Below are 20,549 nucleotides of genomic sequence, written 5' to 3'. Positions count from 1 at the left end.
GAAACACTTTGGGCTTTCCCAATATTTGCCCTACCAGAGTGTGAGACCAAGCAAGCTTCTACAAGTTCAAGGCCATCAGACAGTGATTTAACTGCCTCCCAGAATGAAAGTCAGTCTGCTCAGAGGATCATGCCCATGCAGCCTCTGCAATGTTCACTATGCAGTAAAAAAAGTAAGAGATTTGTGGAAATAGAGGAAAATTTGAACAATGGTGAAGAAAAAAAAAGTTACTATAAACAGACCCTAAAATGACCTCCCAATGTTGGAAATAGCAGACAAGAAATTTAAAGCAGCTGCTATGAACATGACCAAGAACCTGCATAGAATGACAGTCACAGTGAGTGAGCACACAAAGAATCTTAACTGGAAAATGAGGCTATTAAAAAAAATGAAAATTCTAGACATGAAAGTTACAATATTTGAAATGAAAATATAACAATATGGGTTTAGCAGAAAGAAGGGCCAGTAAACGAAACTAATAAATAATTTGAGAAAAAAAGAGGAAAAGATAATGTGCCACAACGTGAAAAAGAAAGAAGAATAAAGCAAAGTAAAGAGCACTTCCTTCTGACAAATCAAAAAAATGAAATAACACATTTTTATACTGGAGCCATTCCACTTGAGTTCATGAGACAACTAATACCCACCATAACTTACTTCATATTTTTACATTTATTATTACATTTATTATATGTTTTACTTATGAATATATGAGAGGAATTTTTGTACTTTTTTTAAACTGAAGAAGAACCTGAGTTTCAAAGAGATTATATGATTTATCCGATGTCCAAATTCAGAAGCCTACAGTTTCCAATATACAACAAGATATTCTAATATACAGCAGATTCTAAACCCAGACCTTTTTCTCACCCAAGGATTTATACATAAGAACTTATAGTTTTTAGACATAAGTGCATATTGGTTAAATAATGAGAATATTAAGTGAGTAGTATTTTATGTCTTAATGAGATTTTTCTGAAGATTATGCCTACACTGTATGTATTATCTTGAATTATGAAATTTTCAGGGCTTAGTCTGTAGGGCAAAAGTGATTTAAGGCAGAAGAGATCTTTATACACATCCTTAAATTTAGAATGATTCCAGGACAGGCTGCTCTCATGAACCAGTGTTTTAGGACATACAGGCACTCACACGAAGTTTTAAAGACAATTTAATAGAACGTATCCTAAACCAAATAAACTGTAGACACCCAAAATATAAATTTATAACCTCACCTCCTGGCTAATTACAGAAAGGAACATAAAACAATAATAAAATAAAACATTTATTATTTAAATTGCAAAGACAATTGAAAAAATATTTTCATATAGTGCTGGTAGTAATGCAAGTTATAGCAATTCCTGCAGAAAAGTTAAGAAAGTAGATAAAAAGAATCATATGTAAAAATATGGATATACACTCAAGATGTATTAGTAGTCAAGGTTATTGTGCAAACATTAAACTTATATTGACTTAGTCATGTAACTTAACACTTAACGTATTAATCAAAAGGACAACACAAATACAGCTGTATACCATCTCAATTTGCACAAGGCAATATGTAGAATAAAATAGAAAGAGGTATAACATACCTCTTGGTGGTAGGGATATGGTAATTTTATGTATAATTAGGCTTTTACAAACATTCATTCATTCATCCTACCAGCAATATCAGTTACAACATTTTATGATAAGAAAAACATTTTAAACTATTATTGCCCATTAGGTAGTCCGTAATAACTTATCCGATGTCCCTTCTGTATATACTCCTTTTCTCCTGAACTTGCTCTTTTTGAATTGTACTCATTCTCCAAAGTACAGCTTGGAGATGTATTTAGAACATATAGAGTGTAAATAAGTAAATGATATCTCCCACGGTTTTTCTTTGGTCAGACCTTTCCTGACTCCCTCGGTGCAGGGCAAAACTAAGAACGCTGTGATTTCTGGTTCCTGATCACACTTTGCTCCTCTTCCACATTTCTTCCAGCAACTCAACAGTAGTAAGTTCCAAATTCTCAGGAGAAGGATTATAGAACACTTAATATTCTGTTCTCCAGAAGATCTCTGAGAGCACCTCGCACAGAGGAGGTATGCCAATACACTTTATGCTGCTTTGAAATCTTTGGCTCTTTTTAAAAACAACAGTTGAAAACCTTGTGGCAAGATCAAGGAAACAAAGTGAAGAAAATTAAAAATTGATGGAGTAATGGTTTGCTTTTCTTTCAAAGGTGATGTGACATTTTCATTTCTTTCAAAAAAGCCTAAATTTGTTGGATATATCCCCTGCCATGCTCCATTTCCAGAAATCAGATAAAACACTATGCATGTATATTTAGTTCTATATAAGTTCTATATATTTAATTTTATTTCACACTTTCCCTGTAGAATCTAAACTGTATTTGGAAGTTAACCACTGCATTCCACATCTAATTAAGGATGTAAGGGTTGATGTTCAAGGAACATAATCTCCACTATAGTCCATTATATTTTTTAAAGAAATACTTGAGACATATAGTCCCACAGATTATTTGCAGTGAGAAAAAAAGAAATATTTCTTTCACGCAGACATTAAGTTTTTTATGCTCGATAGGTATATATATATACACACATGTAGAACTATTTTTAATTAGTCCTTCCATATCATCCCATTAGAACCCATGCAACCCTGTGAGGTAGGTAGCTCTATTACCTACACATGAAAGCAAGGGAAACAGTTGATGGGAGTTACCATTTTTTTGGCAACTAGCATATTCTAGTTGAACGGAAAAGGACACCTTATTATAAGGATATAGGGATGGGCCACAGAAGGTCTTTGTTCATTGTGTCCATCTCTTGGCTCCCTGTTGGTGCCATTCTGTTCTCCTTCTTGCTCTCTCACCATCTCTTGATGGGGTTCTGTGTGTCTGCTTCTTGTGGAAGGGGGAGAAACATGCCAAGGCCACAGCCCCCATTTTACAAGGCACAGGCTCATCTTGAAGAGAGACAGTCTTCTTTAGTCCAAATTCCCCACAAGAGGGGCTTTCTATAGGCCCAGCGTAGCTCGGGTCCACCACCTACGCTTGGACCCCGTAGGCCATGGGTACAGTGGTCAGAGCTGAGACCTCACTACATGGCTGGCTGTATTGCTGGCCACGTGAGTGGAGACAGGGTGTAAGTGGACCCAGGAGGAAGAGGAGGCATTAGGTAGGTATTTCCTTCCCTGCAAGTGTGGTGGGATGTCCAGACCCAGTCACATGGGGAGCATCACAGAGCCTCGGAGAAGAGGCCAACTGGAGGACCACCCTCAACTTCCAGATGGGAGGATTCTTTCTTGCTAAAGGAAGAGGAAACGTTTTGACAGGAGCCAAGATTGGGAATCTAGATTGAAATCTTTGGCTCAGTGTTCTGTTTTCTGAGTGAGAATGAGTCTGGGATTTAAATGAGTCCAGGAGAGCTTTAGCCAGAGAGGGAACATGAAGTATTAGCCCTCCCAGGTCTTGACTGAAGGGATACTATTGAAGGTGGAAGAATTTTTTTTTTTCTTTGTATATATGGAAAAAGGCATTAACTTTAACCATAGCAATACCACATCTTGATTTGCATGCTATGGACTATGCATCATTTTATTATTAAATAAAACCATGATTTTACTCTCCCTATTTTACTGATAAGGAATATGGGGCAACGGTTAAAAGAATTGTCTCAAAACAGAAAGTTAATGACGGAGAGGGCCAGCATGTATCTTCATGGGTTAAAGGTGGTTCCTAGATCACTCAGGCGGGTCTGGAGGGTCAGGAGTAGGATGCGTCCCCTGACGCCATCTGGGTGACCCCAAACAGGGCAGCACAAACACAGATGTACGCCATCTCAGTTTGTGTGAAACATGGGAGCAGTGCTGACTTCTGGCTGAGTGTGGAGGACTGATGGTGTAAAACTCAGCTTGCTGGAATAGGAGAGGGTATAAGGAAGAAGTCCAGAAACTGTTTCTTTGAGAGTGAGATCACACAAGACTTGAGTCACCGGGCTGGGCCCTGACCACCCCCTGCACTGTTGGATGGTCACTTGTGCCATTGGCCCATCTAACATCTTCTAAGGGTAGGCTCCCCATTGCTGACCGTGCCTTGCTTGGACTCCCAGGATACGTGCTGTCCTGTGTCAGCCAAGTGCACATTCAGACCCGTGGAAACCAAGCCTCCTGGAGCAGGGTCTGACTCACAGGACAGAGCCTCCTTCTGAGCAAGGAACTGGTTGTAGGTGCGCAAACACAGCTCAGAAAAAAGCAGAAGAAAGATGAGCAGTAAGAATGAATGGATTTTTATTGTCCAGACAGGAAGTTCTCCAGTGAGGTGTCCCCAGAGACCAGCCCAGCAAGGTCTGAGCTGCTGGGGGAGCTGTTTGAGCTTCAACCTAGAATTACAGAGAGCTGAATATTCAGGAGTCCTTAGGAATCACTTGAAAATGTCACCAAGGAGGACAGGATTCAGAAAAACCCAAACAGAGAAGGGGACTGCAGGCAAAGAAAGTCTCACTAATCACGTTGTTTGTAAGGTGCCTGACGATAGATCTTTATTAGGTCATAATAATGAGGCATTTCTTAAGGGCTTAGATCAGAAACTGATCATAACCTGTAATCTTGGTTTAAAATTATGAGATAAAAATATGACAGCTTCCAAAATACAAATTACAGTTGGGACTGTGCATCCTTAGTCTTTGCTCTTACTAAACTTATTTAAATTAGTGCTGAAGGAAATCTCAATTATCCAGCTACAGTGCATCCAACTGGCATCTGGCTTTTTGACCGCGTGCATCGTAAGTGACCCTACAGCAGAGAGACCACTGTGTGCTGTCTGCACGTACAGAAATGGTTACAAGTGACTGTCACCCCACGTCGGTCCCTCGCTGGGAATTAACGGGCAGTCTGTTGAAAGCCAACTCATAGGTTCAAAGGTCATGATGATATGACTTAGGCTCACATTTATCACAGGGATAAGATAAGACGCACTTCCTGTGAAAAGGCCAGCTTCAGAAAGAGCATCAGCATCCGTGTGTCGGCTGGTCTCTGGTGACTTTATTGTGCGCTGCGCTTTCTTTATAGCCTGCCTCTGAAACCACCTGTCCAGGGCACTTCCTGCTTGTGACAGTTCCAGTTCCAGCATCCCACGGACACCACGCTAATTAGGACTATCCTCCACTCACTGAGAATACCTGACTCTGGCACATGGCCAGCAACAGGCAGACAAGGGTCCTGTGGCCACTCCGGTAAGAGAGGGGGAAGGATGCTTTCAAGTTGCTAATTGTTAGCCATGGAAGAGGGTTAGTGGGGAGCTGCCTGTGGGTAGAGTTAACTCAAATGCAGAAGACAGTATTAGGAAAGTCTTCTGTTCTAATGGGTGTGATTACAGAATGCAGAGTGTCGAAATACAGTGATGCAGCAATCCTCTTGCAGAAATATTTCGAAGCACCAAATAAAACAACCTTATTTTAATCTGATCTTATATTAAAATAGCTTTTTCAGTGGGCAGTGCTTTGGGAGTTCGGCTCCATTTAGCACTGAATAAAAAACTTGCAGAGATTCAAGAGCCACATCAAAGATAAAGAATCAAGTATAGTCATTTAGATGCAGCTCAAAGAGTGGAGGGCATTTATTCTTGTGATTGATCAGGGATTAAGTTTCCTTTCTAAAAATCTTTTTAACATATAGTATTGCCTTCTCAATGGTGTGATATAGGTACTGATGGTCTTGTTTTATTTTACAAAATAACTGAAATAGCATTCAAAAAAGAAACTTAAAATAAATATTACTGGAGCATCTCTGTAAAGAGACAAAACAATTTTTGCAAAATCTTCCAACCTCTCAACCTCTAGTATAAGCACCAACCAATTCACACTGCCTCTCTAAGGATGCAGACATATCATGAGTCCCCATTCGGAAGACCTAGAATTCCAAATGTGAATTTGGGACTTGAATTCTTACTGTACTAAGCATGCTTTTCATTGACATTATAAGAATGCTTTATTTCACAGAATCTATACACCAAATTTTATAAATCTCTTTATAATTTCAATTTTCAAAGTTTCATTTAGGTCAGAAGAAATTGTGGAATCCATCAACTTGAAGAAGTTGAGATTTCCTCGGAAAAATGCCTCATCTGTCTACCCTAGAGGCACCCAGCGCTCCTGAGTTGTGCGCTCTCCTCTATGCCACCCAAATCATGTGAACCATATTTCAAGAAGATTCCTAGAATGTTGTTTTGTACTACTTTACTGGTTGGGGGAGCAGAGCTAATTTTAACTCACTTTTGAAAACTTGATCACCCAAAATAAATTGCATCCACAAAAATAATATTTGATATTTATGCAAAAAATGTTTTTATTAATAAGTCAACTTATGAATAATTCTCTTGCAGATGTCAACCAATTCAGTAGCTGTTCTGGCTTCCACGTCAGAACATATTCAAATTAAAAGTAAGTTCATAGAAAGTTACACAGAAGATGAAAATAATTCCTGGGCCAGAGATTTTTCAAAACCACTTTTTTAAAAAGATTTTATGTATTTATTTGTCAGAGAGAGAGAGAGAGAGAGCACAAGTAGGGGGGGCTGCAGGGGGAGAGGGAGAAGCAGGCTCCGGAGGAGGGACTCGATCCCAGGAACCTGGGAATCATGACCTGAGCCGAAGGCAGACGCTTCACCGACTGAGCCACCCAGGCGCCCTCAAAACTACTTTTTCTTAAGAGTTTTATGTGTCTATTTATCCTTTATTTGTTAATAAATATTTATATAAAGACAGCAATCCTCCTCTAGAGCATCATTTTATTTTCCTACTAGTATTTCACTTACAGATCAAATTTTTTAAATCTAATTTCCCAATTATAGTCTTTGGAGTAGTCCAGCACTCTAAGACTTTATACCTAAAGGTCCATATTTAAAATAGTAATAAACAAACAATGAACTTGTTCTGTATTATACTTAAATATTAGAGATGAATCACTGAGCTTATTTTTAGAGCGGTTGACCATCTTTTCAATTCTTTTCGAAGGAATATGTGGTGAATGTCTCAGAAATAAACTCATATTTAAGAACAAGAGCACAGAAGTAACAGAAACATTTCTGAAGATAGGAATTTTAAAGAACTGAATTTAAAAAATTAAAAACTAGTATGGTTTTAGGTAAAGGTTACAAAGCTACAAAAACTAGTCATGAATAAAAATGCTATCTTAATCTATATAGTACAATGTTTAAAGCTGAATTTTTAATAACTGTAAATATGCCATTAAGATACTCTTTCATTGTGTTTTATCTCTTTATGTTAATATGCATGTTTTAATTAAAATAAGCTGGAGATTTGGCATTTTGTAACTAAGCTAAAGCAAGAGTATTTGTTTTTTTCCACGCCATTAGGGGGCGACGTCCCCCAGGGCACTGCCTGCCAGGTAACCCCAGGGAGGCTCAAGGCTTAGAATTAATTGTGGCCTCTGCAATATACCCTCAATAAAACTATTCTCTTATCTTTTCTCCTCCCCTCATTCTGTTTTGCAAGTTGAATAGAGATAAGCCTGGTCAATGTTTACACCAGAGGTCAAGGATGCCTCAGGAGTTGCTTGAAGTCACTGAAGATACATTTGTCAGCGAGACCCCTTCTCCCCTTGAAGCTAAAGGATGAGGGGCAGGGGAAACATGGCACCAAACCAGGCGTCCTGATTGGGTTTAGTGAGCTTTAAACACACACACACACACACACACACACTACCGTATAGTATACATAGCTCAGAACACCAGAATACCTGTTCAACCCACCAAAACAAATGGCAACAAACAGCAGAAACCTACTGTTTCTTGCGAAACCAGTATAGATGGAAGTGTTGGCTCCAGAGGGTCTTCTCCCCAACCAGAGGATATCTCCATGAAGGAAGAGAACCTCAGCCAAGATTTCTATGCTTCCTTGCTCTGCAAAACTGAAGACAGTGATAATGAGGACTGGGAGAACCCTCAGGTCCTCAGTGACCAGGTTAAGGCTGTCTACCAGGTAGGTCGATCTAAGGTCTCTAAGGCAATCCATAAATCCCCACTTCTTATGGAAGAGAGATACACTGACCCATGCGGCCATCCTGGTGGATGGGCTGGTGAAGGCCACTCCAAGTTTAGGCTGCTGCAGGAGACTCTGTTCATAGGCATTGCCATCATGGACCCATTTTTACAGGTTGAGCTGGCTTCTCGTAAGAAGCTCCAGCTGGTTGGAATTATTGCTCTGCTCTTGGCTTCCAAATATGAGATGTTTTCTCCAAATATTGAAGACTTCATTTACATCACAGACAATGGTTATACCAGTTCCCAAATCTGAGAAGTGGAAACACTGATTTTGAAAGAACTGAAATTTGAGTTGGGTCAACGTTTGCCACTACATTTTAGTGTGTGTGTGTGTGTGTGTAATCAATTTAGATTTCTGGCTATTTGTTGTCATTACATCACACACACTATTTTACACACACTATTTTACAACGAGGTCTACTGGAATTTGGAGTTTTCAGTTCAGCTACTCTGGCAAAATTCCAAATTGTGGAATTATATGTTCCCTGTTCTAACCCCTTCTATCCTGTTAATTCAAGAAATGGCAATCTTCACCTGTCTTATTTAGTTATTCACCCCTGGTTACATTAGACTGTAGCATTAACTCATGGATTCCATTTTAATTTATCCATTGGCGACTCCAGGAGATCCACACTCATCAACATAACCCCTGATTCTCACAGGCCAACTAACAGGACTTGGGTTCAGCCCTTTAATCTCCCTGGAGCTTCCTTTCCTGACATTCCCCACCCCACTCTTGGTATTCTAGAAACACCAGGTGTCTTGTAGCTCCTCACACTGTGTGGGTTCATGCTATCCCTCCTTCTTTTCTCGCTCCTTCCATATTTTCTTTGCCTGAATCACCCTTATTTGTCTTTCAATCCCAAGTGAAGCGTCTTCTCATCAAGGCTGTGTGCTCATCCACGTGACCAAATTCAGTTGACTCTTTTCTCAAGGTGACAACATTATACTAGAATCAAATTGTGTTTATTTCTTTTTTTAAAAATGTATTTATTTGAGAGAGAGAGAGTGGGGGAAGGGCAGAGGGTGGGGGAGAGAGAGAATCTCAAGCAAACTCCACACTGAACAGGGACCCCAGTTCAGGGCCCAATATCACGACCCTGAAATCATGACCTGAGACAAAATCAACAGTCAGACACTTAACTGACTGAGCTTCCCAGGCACCCCAAAGTGTGTTTATTTCTATTTCCCCACAAACCTATAAGCACTTTCAAAATAAGTACAAAGATAAGTCTTTCTCAAATCAGACCCCAAGCTCTGGTTTACAGTGACAACTTCTGTTATATTGAACTCAATTAATGCTGGAGAGGAAAATCAGATTGTGGAAACGGGTAACATGGTTCCAAAGAATCCTGAAGTTAGTAAGAATGAAAGAAAGAGAAAATACTGAGTTAGGCAAAAGAGAATTGAGTTGGTGGAAGATAATTATTTGTATGAAAAGGCAATAAGGAACATCCAGGGCTGACAATCAACAATGAGTTAAAACAGCATGTTTCTATCCTTGGAAAAGGGCAAAAGCTAAAGGAAATGAATCAATAAGTTTATTTTAGTCCATGCTTATTGTCTGAATTATATTTGTATCTCCTATGCTGTGACTCTCCATCCCTTCCACCCCATAGCTTGCTAAAATCATGATTGTCTGGTAGCAACGCTGGAGTGAGCAAATGAACAATAGTCAGGTACTGAGGCATTATTACATTTTCCTGATAAAGCAAACGAAAAGCTATGTATTTTATATCACAGCATAAAACTGTCCATATCATGTATTAAGGGTAAGGTACAAACAATACTGCATTGATGTTCATAACAATATTGTATAACAGTTCTTACTTCTCAAAATTGACAATGTTTTTTGTTTTTTTTTAAGATTTTATTTATTTATTTGACAGAGAGAACACAAGCAGGGGGAGTGGGAGAGGGAGAAGCAGGGAGCTGACGCGGGGCTTGATCCCATGACCCTGGGATCATGACCTGAGCCGAAGGCAGACGCTTAAGGACTGAGCCACCCAGGCGCCCCCAAAATTGACAATGTTAAATTCACTGCACAGCAAGAGGGAGAAAGGGGGAAGAAAAGTTAGGTGGATAAATACTGAAATACTGAGTATTCACGGTAAGTGCTAGAAATGTTTGCAGCAGGCAGCAAGTATTATTCAAGCCTCATATCATTACTGCAAAACTATTTCCCGAGCTTACTTGGAAAACTACCCAACACTGACTCAAACCACAGTATCCAACAGTTGTTCTCTCTTTTCACCAGGTACTCAATAAACCGGCGATCCTGGCTTTAGAGGTGTTTGCATTAAAACACATGAATTAAAAAAAAAAAAAAAAAAAAACAGTAATATCATTTATTTTATTTTAAAAATTTTTTTAAAGATTTTATTTATTTATTTTAGAGAGAAAGAGCAGTAGGGAGGGACAGTAGGAAAGGGAGAGAGAGTCCCAAGCAGACTCCGCACTGAGTACAGAGTCCCACACGAGGCTTGGTCTCATGACCCCGAGTCACAACCTGAGCCAAATCCAAGAGTCAGATGCTTCACTGACTGCACCACTCAGGTGCCCCTCATTTATTTTATATATAATATATGATTTATACATATCATTATTTATTATACTAGTAATTGTTATTACTTACAACAGCTCTGAGACGTAGGTTTTACTGGATCAGCTGTATGGGTGTGAGAGCCGTGTCTCAGAGGGTGCATACTGCAGGATCCAGGGCTTACCGCCTGTCTACACTCATGCTGGTATTGGAACGCAAACTCTTCTGACCCAAAATGCCAATGGTGCAAGCATATAGGCAATTGGATAATCCTAGATGCAGAATAAAGTCATACATCATGGGTGGAGTTGTGCCTCTTGTTCATGGTCAATATTCTCCTGCCATCAGTCACCACTGGGGTTGTACCGTTTTGTGCTGATTAATATCACCTCCTGGGATCCAAACAGAAGGAATCACCGCAGAGACTCTGGGCGCATGTGCATGGACTCAGCTTGAGGAATGAGAGGGAAGGCCTGATACTTTGGGGCCGGGAAGAAACTAACTAACACACTATACCTAGAAAACTTTGTTCTATTCCTGATACGGCCGCCAACCAGCTATCCAGTCTGAGAGATATCACTTAGCCTTAATCTTGTCATAGCAAAATGCAAGACATGGGGCAAGATTTTTATGTCCACTTCTAGCTTTCCAATTATTTGAGCTTGTGTTTGTCGACAATCTGAAGGATCAAATCTAAAAAGGTGATTTTAGAATTTGAGAGGCCACGGTCTGCATCGTGACTCAGCTGCATATTAGCTATGAGACTTTGGACAAGTTACGTAATCTTTTTACACATCTGTCTGCTCACCTAGGAAGTTAGTAATAACTATTTTATGAACTTACAAAAAGCATTAGAGTTAGTACAAGGAGTCTACTGCGCAATGTGTCTATGGATATCATTGTGGTTGTTGTTAATTGCTTATTTGATTCAATTGTTTATCTGAAAAGCTGAGTGCTACCCCTGGAGGGGTCCCAATTCTCCCATTCTAACTCTTTCTCATCTATGCAGGGACTTAGAATTCATAACACAGAGCTGTCTTTCTGATTTATCCCTGCAGCAATTTAACAATCACAGGCAGGACTAGCCTTTAGTATTGTCAAAAATCAACCTGCTTATAATCCCACAAAATTAGCTCTATCTCTAAGACAAAAAGCTGTCTTGACTGACAGAATCGCCTTTGAAAGTGCAAGTTCCCAGAGAGTGGCCACCTTGAATTTCTAGTTCAGCTTTCAATAGAACCAGTTAATGAGAATAGGCTGGGTATGTGGGGAGAGAGAATGCAAGTCCAGAGAAAAGGAAGGAGTAAGGGCATCAGAGAAAGGAGCAGGAAGGAAGGTGGGCTTCTAGAGCTTCTCTTGTCCTTAGTAGAGTTCTCTTTCTTCCTATCTCTCTTGGCTCTGTGGACCCATGATTCAGGAAGAGGTAGAAGAGGCATAAGCTTTGAGATTTGGCTCCACAGTTCATGTGATACTTGCAGAAACCTATTCCTTGACCTTGGATATAACTCTTAATTGCTGGGACATCTAGGCTTTTCTGGTAAGATTGGTGTCATCTCTGACCTGCTTATCTGAAAAGTTTCATATGGGACTCAGAGGAGAAGAGAAATATAGGAATGTTTTGAAGGTAGAACTCCTCATGCAATGGGGAGTAATCATTTGCAGTAATTTTACATACATTCTGTATTCTTTGCCAACTTTCTATATTATCCAGTTTCTTCCAGTACTACCACTTCTTTTATGGGCCATAAGATTAGATTTAATTATCATTAGAATCAGGTGTATTTCTTATGTAAAATTAATATAATTGTATGGAAATGCAAATTTATGCAAATATCATGCAAATGAAACCTCAGTGCATCATGTTGAGCTCCCCATAGAATACAGAAAACCAGGCATGGATCCTCTTACAGGAGTAAACATAAGCTTGAACATACACATTTTATGGCATAATTAATCATATGCAATATTACAAGAGTTGTAAGCCAAATTTCCAGTAAATAAAAATGAATTATGAGGCACATACACTTTTAATTCGAGAAGCTGTCCTAGGGTTTGTGATACACACGATTACTCTTGCAATTACCAGGGGTGAGGCATGATTCTCATTTCCTTTAAGGAGGTATGAGAATGAAGACATGATTCAGGGCAGAATGGGTGTCGGAAATAAAGACTGAAAGTGTTCCCAAGTAAAAGGACATAGTCTTCAAGGTAAGGTCTCCAAGTTGGATTTATTTGTATTTATTTACACTTTGCATAATTGTGGTGTAATGTGATGACTGGATCATAATACATCTTCCATTAGTGCTTTCTGGTATTTAGTATTCTGTAATAAATCACCCTGGATGTGTTTATTTATTCAGTAGAGATTTAATAGTTACTTAATATGCACAAAATGGAATGCTAAATACAAAGGGAAGTTCTTTGCTCTCCTGAAGTTCTTGGATAACTCAGGAGATAAGACAAGAGCAAGATTCATTAGAATTCATGGTAGAAGACCAGGGGAGGTTCAAGAAGCCTTTAGGGAGGCAATATGTTGGCTCATGGTATTGAAAGAGAAATAGAATTTATAACCTTGATATATGTTTAGGATTTTGTCAGAACCTCTGTTCAGAAAGAATTAATTTTCAGACTAATTTGATATCAAGGGGCCTTCATGAAATTTCTGTAAGCCCGGCTTTCTCTTTAAAAAGATGTTTTATTATCCAATATGTTTCATTAGTTGTTTTTATGTGGTCTCTAAGTGTTCCTTTTATTAGACAAATAATTTCTAATTCCTATTATGTGTCAGGCACTAGGTACCAGGTGTTGGGAATATAAAGTTAACAAGGTAGGGTCATTCCTGGCCTTCATGAAGCATTTAGATTAGTCAGGGAGATAGATATTAAGTAATCAAATAGATAATGACAGTGATTGTGAGTGCTGTGGGAGAAGTGGAAGATCCTGTTGTGTGCCTTGCATGGTAATGCTTACTGTATGACTGACGCACTAGTTAGGAGGACACCAAATAAAGCAGAAAGAAGGATGGTCTGGGATGCAATGTGGACAGTGAGGGCAGAGAATAGTAATCAACGGACAGGATGTCCAGAGGTGCTGACACATGCCAGGTCACAGTGATGGTCTTGCAGACCTGGTGACTTTTCACACTAGGAGTGTTTTAAAGAGTTGTTTTGTTTTTTGTTTGTTTGTTTGTTGTTGTTGTTGTTGTTTAGAAAGGGAGAGAGAGCAGGGGGAGAGGGAAGGGCAGAGGGAGAAAGAGAATCTCGAACAGGCTCCCGGCTGAGTGTGGTGCCCAATGTGGGGCATCAATCTCATGGCCCTAAAATCACAACCTGAGCTGAAACCAAGAATCAGATACTTAACTGACTGCACCACCTGTTTTAAAGAGTTTTATATAAGCCTATAGTATGATCACTTTTACTTTTTTCTTTAGAATCGCTCTGGCTTCTGTGAGAAGAAAGTGTTTGCAAGAGGTTAGAGTGCTGCTAAGGAGAAAGTTTGGGACATTTGGCCATATGCCCAGAGGGAAGGAAAGCAGTTCAGCCTAAAGCAGCACTAGAGGTTGAGATACATGGACACACATGAGGGAAAAGGAAGGGCAGTGGCTGCACTTAGGGGTCGTCCAAGTGGGTTAACAGACAGGAAAAGCTGAAGGATCATTTCCGGTACTTTGTCACACAGGTGAATAGGAACGCTCTTCATAGAGAAGAGTGCCACTAGAGAAGGAACATATTTTTCGTTGTGCTGAAATTAATTGTGGTTTATCCAAGTGGTGATATTAGGGATCACCGGGTAGATATGTTTGGAACTTGGAACAAAGTTCTAAAAATAGCATATAAAAGTGATAGTCTTAGACACCAGTAATAATCGGTCTCCACAGTGGAAAGAACCGAGAGAAGCGGTCTCTTAACTCAGTCTGCTCAGTTTCCCCATTTTCTGCCCCAAAGGGAACAAAAGAAAAGCAGAAGAAGCACCCAACCACACAAAAAGAGGTGAGCAAAACTCAGAGCTCTGGATGACTAGATGTATGGCTTTGGTCAAATGCCCTGATCACTTAGAACCTCAGGTCCACTGCTGTGGAATGAGGACACACATGGATTTCCACAGAACATTTGGTTTACTAAGTATGATGGTATATGGAAAGTTCAGGACAAAATTGAAGTTAACTTTCCCTGACTCAAAACTCTCCTTTCTCCCCCCGACTCTTTCTCCCAACGAAAACATACAGACTTGGGGATGGGGGCCACCTAGTTGGCTCAGTCGGTCAAGCAACCCACTCCTGATTTCGGCTCAGGTCATGATCTCAGGGTGCTGAGATTGAGCCCCGTGTCCGGCTCTGCGCTGGGTATGTTGCCTGCGTAAGATTTTCTCTCTCCTCCTTCTACCCCTTCCCGACCCCATGTGGCACATGTGTGCTCTCTCTCTTTAAAAAAAATAAAATAGAAATAAAAATAAAGTAATAATAATACAGACTTGGGCTTTCATTTCCTCTTTTCTCCATCTCAAGAAAATGTTCAAAACATCTTAGAATATATTGATTACAATAACTTTTCTCTCCTGTGCACCCACATAAGCACACACACCCAGATACAAACTTACAAAAGCCTCAAATTGGAAAATGGAGACAATTTAGCTACCTGAGAGCAAGTGCTTTGTAGCCTAATGCTATGGAGTTTTAAACTAAAAGCCAAAGAATGAACAAAACAAAAAATATAGCCACTGGATTTGTAAATTTTTAATTACTAAGGACAAAGAGGAAATCAAAAGAGGAGAATATTTAGAAAGTAACAAACCCTGAATAAAAATAAAAAAATGAACCTAGTAAAAGTCTTAAAATACTTCATATCTAACCAAATGGGTACTAAAAATGGAACTAAACAGCCAACCTGGAGGGAAAACAAACAAAAACCCCACAGGAAAGGAGAAGACCTGTGTTTTCCCTCTGGTTTCCCTCTAGGCACCTGCTGATGAACTTTGGGGCCTCCGGAAGTCAGACATGGCATTAACTCTTTGGCCGAGGGATGTGCTTCATTTGCACACTGGGAGCTCTAAAGGCCAGGTCTCATCAGTTTCTCTGTCTTGTCCCTGTTTGCCATACACCACAGTGCTGGCTACATCCTGGAGTCAGGATCACCCAGAGAGGTGTTCTTGCCCCCCTGCAGTGGGAGGGGGGCTGGAGATAGACGGGGATTTGATGCTTTAAGCCACACTGAGATTTTGCGGTGCTTGTTACCGCAGGCCCCTTATCCAGATGGACAGGCCAGCCAAATGTATTCAAATAAGGGAAAACACTAAAAGATAACAGCAGGAATTAGTAGAAGGGAATGTCCCATGCCACAGGAAAGGAGGAATAAATCTAAGACCTCTGATAAAGTTCTGATTGATTAAATTAAAAAATTGAGCAAGAATACACACGTAAAAAAATTTTTAGCAACAAGGGGAGCCTGGGTGGCTCAGTCGTTAAGCGTCTGCCTTCGGCTCAGGTCATGATCCCAGGGTCCTGGGATCGAGCCCCGCATCGGGCTCCCTGCTCGACGGGAAGCCTGCTTCTCCCTCTCCCACTCCCCCTGCTTGTGTTCCCTCTCTCGCTGTGTCTCTCTCTGTCAAATACATAAATAAAATATTTTAAAAAAAATTAGCAACAAATCAAGGGGTATAACCTCAATTCTAGAGGATAAAAATGTTTAACTTTTATGAATGTTATACATTATATAAAGTACTATGTTCATAAGTTTGCAAATATACTAAAAGATATTTTTTCTAGGGAAATGTAAGTGAAAAGAATTCTATAAAAAAGTACCTGGTTCACGTGTTTTAGGAGCTTTGTATGTTCTTCAACGAATACATACTTTCTAAAGCATTTCAAGTTTCAAAACATAGAAAAAAGATCAATATGTTTAAAAGACTGATGACCTAGATATCTATCTAAGCCTGCATGAATGCAAATACACACACAATTTCAAGGTTACAAGGATGTTCCAATACTGCAAGAATTTAATGCATATTTCCTAATTAATGTGTATAATTCATCTAAGTAATAGTTTAGAAGTGGAAATCCATCCACTCTTTTTGAGTGGCAAAAAAACTAATTTTAAAATGTAAAATACTTTCCTGATTAAAGGAGATGTCAGTAAATTTGTTATGGAAGAGAAATGCCTTAATATGATAAATGGAGTATATCTAACACTGGTTTTAAGTATCCTAATTATTTCAAAGCACAGTGGAATTCCTATTAAAATCAGGAACAAAACAATCAGCCCCATTATCACTGTTATAATTCAACATTGTTCTTGAAGTTCCAGCCAATGCATCAGGCAAGAAATATAAATACTTTGTATAAACAATGGAGAGATTACCATTACACTCAAAAGGCCTGATAGTCACAATAGAAAGTTTAGTAGTCTCAAACGAGGACTTATTCAAATTTTTAAGAATTCATAAAGCTGAAATAATGACATCCAAATTTCATCTGTTTATGATTAGATGTGTTACATGAATTGCTTCCAGGCCAGGAAATTACACTGGGTTAGAGTCCACTAAAAATAAGCTAACAAAGACAACATAGAGACATGTTTATTAATTATACTTTATCTTAAAAATAAAATATTGTTTAATAAAATATTATTTAACAAAAATATATCATTTAATAAAAATATTAGGATTTTGTCAATATATACTATTATAAATAGCTCTTTATAAGGACTCAGCCATAGTTCTGAAATGGTGCCCAAGGTAATTTACGTCCACACATCTTCTTCTGTTCAAGACTTAAAGAAAATTGTTGTCTCTTTGATTAAGGTATTTTGTAAGGGTTACCATTACTCTCCACGCATGCTGGCTGAAGTTGTCTGCAAACTTTTACAAGAAATAAAAGCCAAGGGCACCTGGGTGGCTCAGTCGGTTAAGCGACTGCCTTCGGCTCGGGTCATGATCCTGGAGTCCCGGGATCGAGTCCCGCATCGGGCTCCCTGCTCGGCAGGGAGTCTGCTTCTCCCTATGACCCTCCTCCCTCTCATGCTCTCTGTCTCTCATTCTCTCTCTCTCGCAAATAAATAAAATCTTAAAAAAAAAGAAAAGAAAAGAAAAAGAAATAAAAGCCAAGTCCTTTGCTATTTCGAAGCATGATGCCCCAGCAGCTTGTCTGATACTCAGCATTGCTTCTTCAGCAGTAACTAAGCAATGACCCCTCCCCCCAGGACCACCACCTCCTCCCAGTTTGGATAACTGTTGCTCTTGCTTAATATAGAACAATAAGCTTAGATGGCATAGCATGACTGACTATTACCGATTTTATTTCTATTCCCTAAGCTAAGTGTGAGTTTTTTGCCTCGCTAGAGAACTCTGATGTAAATAAATATTTTTCAACTCTTGAAACCCTTTATTGCATTTATTACTGCTAAGTTGTTGGGTGTTGTCATCCAGACCACAAGAATTCCTGTTAAGTGGCTCTATTGAACAAACTCACTATGAGTTCAGGATCAAAAACAGCTACATTGATTGACTTGTTTGCTCCAATCTTACGGAGAGTTAATTCATGTAATTGTCGTATTTTATCTTGGCTTGGCTGCTAGGGGAATTGAACTCCATCTAGCACAAAATGGTATGCTAAGCATTTCTCTGTGCTGGGTTTACCCTGGCTGCAAGTTACTCTACCCCCTCCTGTTCCCTCACACTATTCCAACTTTATCATTTATTGTCTCTTATTGAGACTTCTTAGTGTATGTTACCTTATTTTATCAATGAACTAAGCAATATGCATATATAAATTCTGCTTAAATTTTGCAAGTTGGCATCACATACTATTTTTTAATTGTCTCCCTGTTTTCTTCCCTCTTCATTCTCAACCATTTCCATCTATCTTTTGCCTGTGTGTCTACCATTTCCCCTGTCAGAATATTTTAATCAAAGGAATAGCCTCAGTGAAGCCGTAAACAAGGCTCCGCTCTGTGAAGGTGGTGATCGTATTCTCACTGTGGATTTCGAGTCTTCTTACCAACAGCATGGTCACATGTCTGAAGAAAGGCAAAAAGGTGAATTTTCAGAAAGAACAAATGCAGATCAGTCCTTTGGGACGTCCAAGTACCCGTAGGATCTTGTGAACTGCTAATTGCTTTAAATACCACTCTTGAAAGTGGTCCAGGGACGGTGAGTCTGTACAGTGTCTTATTAGCTGAATCAATATCTATGCTTTAAAAATTGGCAAGAACACGAAGACCTTGAAGCTTCTTTTGTTACAAGGAAACCAAAATGGAATATTAAATATTTAAAAAGTAGGTCAGACTTAATAAATGCATTTTCAAGTAATCCAGCCTTTAAATTAAGCCGCAGTATGGAATAGATGGATTTGAGACGATGTGCCGGCAGCCACGCCAGTCCACATCGGTGCTCCTATTATGTCAAAATTCTATTTACACAGAAATAGCTTAATGCAAATTTACATCCAAAAAGCCACAATAAGGACCCAGAAAATTAAACACCTAATTCTCAGTAGAGGCAAATGTGCCGGCAGGGCGGAGATTATGCCAAGACTTGGTGTCATAAAGTCTGGAAGGCACGGTGACAAGGAAAAGAGGTTGTGACAAACACACACACACATTACCACGGAGATGTCAGAATTCCCATCTTGCTTCCACCACACGATGACAGGATTTTCCCCACTGCATTGAGAATGATGTTTTCCAGCCACTGCTAACAGGCTCTGGGAATGGGGTGGTTTTAATGAAATACACCCTGGGCTCTGCAATCTTTCAATGCACGAGCTAGGTGGATGTATTTTATAACCTTTTCTCTGTCACTGAGTCGGGGACGGTGCTGCTGGCCTGATTCCACGAAGATCGTCTTCCTGGGGAAGATGGGCGGGCCAGAACTGTCAGCATCTGTCTCTATTTGAGGCAAAGACCAGAGGACTTGGCTGATACTTGTCTCTTGAATAAAGCAGTAATGAACAAGGCACAGATCAACGCTCTATTTAAACTCCATCAATCTGCTCCCGGTGCTTTGCATGGGGACTGCTTTGCCGGGCACAAGGGCAATCTGGATTGATCCCCAACTACCCTCAATTGTTTTAACCCTGCTCAGCACGGGTACCTACTAAAAGCACAAGATCCATCCGATGAAACAACTCTAGAGATCAGTTAGCATACATTTTCTGACTTCTGGGTGCACCTTAGAACACCTAGGGAGTTATTCTATCCATGGCTTAGAGAAAATCGTGATGAGGGCCTGCCCAGACCGGCAGAATCTGCATGGTTACACTGGGGGCCCAGGCATCCTGTCGCAAAATGCATCCCAGGCAACTCTAATGTTTCATCCAGAGGGTGAACATTTTACTTCCAATCTCTGCCAGATATGTGGACAGGCTTAAACATCCTTTAGAAGAACTTGTCTACTCTGTAAAAATTACATTACCTGATACTTCCTCCTGCAAAAGGTGGCCTATTTCAATTTCAGAAACTCTGATTTTTCTAAAGCAATTCCTTCTAGGAAAAAGAAAAATGTGCCCTTGCTACCTTCACCTTTTGGAACCACAGAGAATATATTTTACCCCTTTCTATACTTGAAGGTAAAATTGTCATTATTATGACTCCGTTATGTTTCTTTTCAAAGATATCTCCACGTCCTCCTTGTGGTTTCAGGCTGTGTGTCCACACAAACGGATGCTTCTTCATCACCAATTGAAATGACCATATAAAGTGAGAACAACTCCCTTGGTTTGATGGTAAAATGTTCTTGGTTACATTTGAGAACAGTATTTCAAAAGGTAGTCCGTACAAGAGAAAAGTCTTAGAAAAACCCTCACAAACAGTAAGGTCTAACTTCCACAGAAGTATTCCTGTGCAAGGCTGTTGTAACCAAGAAATTCTCGTAATATCTGAGCGAGGCCACTTAAAATGCTTTGGCTCTGAACTGAAAAGAATTCGTTTATCTTACAAGTTAAATATCCCT

The 20,549-nt window shown here is 39.6% G+C and overlaps 1 pseudogene; it reads left to right on the top strand.

Moving 5' to 3' along the window:
- The first annotated feature begins 259 nt into the window (after positions 1 to 259).
- On the top strand, positions 260 to 18,693 carry LOC118007273 (annotated as a pseudogene).
- Positions 18,694 to 20,549: the final 1,856 nt, after the last annotated feature.

The sequence above is a fragment of the Mirounga leonina genome, unplaced genomic scaffold (assembly GCF_011800145.1).
Source record: "Mirounga leonina isolate KUSES-001 unplaced genomic scaffold, KU_Mleo_1.0 Mir_117, whole genome shotgun sequence".
NCBI classification, from domain to species: domain Eukaryota; kingdom Metazoa; phylum Chordata; class Mammalia; order Carnivora; family Phocidae; genus Mirounga; species Mirounga leonina.
This window is presented reverse-complemented; position numbering and strand designations above follow the sequence as displayed.